This window comes from Accipiter gentilis, chromosome Z (genome assembly GCF_929443795.1).
Source record: "Accipiter gentilis chromosome Z, bAccGen1.1, whole genome shotgun sequence".
NCBI classification, from domain to species: domain Eukaryota; kingdom Metazoa; phylum Chordata; class Aves; order Accipitriformes; family Accipitridae; genus Astur; species Astur gentilis.
In genome coordinates this window covers 84,105,064-84,107,981 of record NC_064919.1, presented here as the reverse complement: position 1 = coordinate 84,107,981, position 2,918 = coordinate 84,105,064, and positions in this window count along the sequence as shown.

The window sequence follows — 2,918 nt, the reverse complement described above, 5'->3', positions numbered from 1 at the left end:
ATGTGACTGACCTCTGATGTGATACCTACAAATCCCAAACCGATGAGCTTGGGTAGAGGGAAGAGGTTGTGCCCATCCTTCTTTTCTTACGGTCCTTTCCTCCCGCTTCTCTCCACCGATAGGAGAAAACAAGTAAACAAATCAATAAAATACACAAAAAAAACGATGGCCAACAGATCAACCCCACCTCCATCCCCCAAAAATATGCAACTCAAAAACTTTTGAATTGGAAATGTCACACTGAAAATGTTGACATTTCTGATTGAAACCAAACAGGAATTGTCATTTCGAATCAGCGCTTTGACGTGGAAGGGAGGCTTGTTTGTTTAAATTAAACCACCCAACTGGAGCTACGTTTTGTCATTTTGCATCCGAATGAAACAAAAAGAAATAGTTTCAACATTTCTTGGCAGAGCTGCCAGTGACATTTTCCTGTGAAGAATTTTGTTTTTCAAAACTTTTGGCAGGTAAACTGTGCGTCGAAGAGCTCCATTGACAATCGTCTTCCTCCTTGGAATAAGCCAACACACGGTTATGAAATAATTTATTTGATTGGATTAGCACAGAAAACCAAACTATGGACCAAAATATTAAAAAAAGAAAAAAAAAATCACTTTCGATTGTCCTTTTTTTTTAGAAAATAGTGTTTGGTTTATATTTAATAAGTTCGGGATAAAAAGCACTTTGTGGGCCTTTGCTCTTTTTATCTTGTATTTCTTTTCTTCTGGAGAGTGTACATGTACATATAGAAATGTATTTAAGCAGCCCCAGTTAAATAATTTCAAACTGAGAAGTTCACTTTCGAAGTAATCAAGATAATGACTTATTTAATGCTCACTTACTTTGAAAACATGGGGGAGTCTAAAATTATAATAATAAAAAAGCCTCAAAACTGCTAAAGGAAGTTTTTGATTAACCCAAAGTTATTTTTAGGCCTGTCTTACATATAACTGGAGAAAAAAAAAATCACACATCGTTACCTGTAGACCTCAAACTCTGAAAAGACCCATCAGGATAAATTTAATAAGCAGAGAAAGACCCATTCCTTTGAGTGGTCACCTTGTAGGACGTGTGTGCATAAATCATTGTGGATCAGGGTTGACATCAAAGGTTTTCTTACCTATGGTTTTGTCCTCTAGATCTAGAACTTTTTTCTTTTTTTAAAAAATCTCCTCCCTCTGACTCTGCTGTGTGTCAGGGAGTTCGTACAATGTGAGTGGATAATCTGAAAAAGGAAATTTCCTTCCCTTTGTTCTTTTCACTTAAAAAACTACTATGGCATTTATAAAGTTGCTTTGGTTCCTGCAGCGGACCTGAGATGAGCTTCCTATTTGTGTCTAACAACCTGTACATAACCTTGACTGCATGAGACAGGCAGATGTTTTATAATGAAGGCCATGAGGCTGTTATTTTTATATAAATAGCATATTGAGTTAAATATGCATATAAGACTTTCTAGGTTCAAGGTATGAACTAGTATTATGCAGAATTATGGGGTGATTTGTAAGTTAATGTGATAGAAAATATGTGTCTTGCAAGGCTCCCGGTATAATACCGGGTAACACTTTATACGATTCAAAAATTCAAACAAATCATTAAAAATAACCATTTGCAATTGTTTTAATTGCTTAAATAAGATCAGTTTTCCTATGGGTTTTAGTTTCTCAGCTGTCTAGCGCGCAGTCCTCAGCTTTAAATAGACGATATCTATCTGTCTCATCTATCTATCTAACTATCTATCATCTATCTATCTATTTATCTATATACACACGCATAAACTCTTAGACATAATTAGCAATTCATTGTATCCCACTACAATGTAAGTGATGAGCAATTAAATTCCAGGACAGTTGAAAACCGGGGAAATGTGAACGCGTTTCAATCCTCTCAATTTTTGCTCAAGAATTGGAAATCCAACTGTTTGAACAATTGGCCCCAAAATAGAAATAACAGTGATTTTGAAGTTGCCCTTTTGTTTTGTAAATCCCTCAGACATGTGCTATCAAGTTTCCACATTGTTTTGTGAACAATGGCGGGCAAGAATCAAAATTCAGGGCCAAGGGATTGGAAACCAAGTGCAAAACTAATTTTAGAAGACATAAACCCCATCTTTTGGTTGATTTTCCATGGGTTTAGGATATTTATACCCCCAGCATCCCCAACCATTTCTCTCGTATGTTATTTGGATAACTGAGTACTGTTATCCCTATCTCAGCATCTTCTTGGTACTGACAAAGGCTGTGCCATGCTAACTACTGTCCAAAACCAAAAGAAAAAGATTTTGTCTCCAATTTCTCAACCAGGACAATTAGAAGAAAACCTTGGTAGCTTAGCAACATTGTATTACAGCGTGGGAGATGACCGCATGGGTGGCTCAGGTTCAAGTTCAGACTTTCTTATCTATCAGATCTTTCCGCAGCTTTCTTCCCCCTACAGAGCCAGTGACTAAACATTTCTCTGTAATCAGGCAGCACACAAAAGTTGTAGGGCTCAATGATGCCGCGCATGCTGACACACCAGCAGAAGACCAGGACATGCCCTTTGCTCAGGCTGCTCAGACATGCGAGTCCTTCTGAAAACCTTTGAATGTTTGCCTCCTGTAGATCTTTCAACATCCATCAGGTTTTTTACCGCTCTTACAGTTGTGGTTACATTTCGCAGTCTTTCCTTGAGCAAACAAGTAACTCTGATCTTGTAAGAGCGCAAAATTCTTTCTCTCATAAATAACTTCAAAGAAACTAATTACTAATAAGCATCAAAACCTACCCTCATGCGCATTGTTGATCTACAATGGCGTGGATTTCAATCACAGTTTTCATACTGATTACAATTTTGCATATATATATATATATAGCCTTGAATATACATACTTATATATATTTAAGGCTTTATAAACTAATACAGAAGCAGTAACCTGA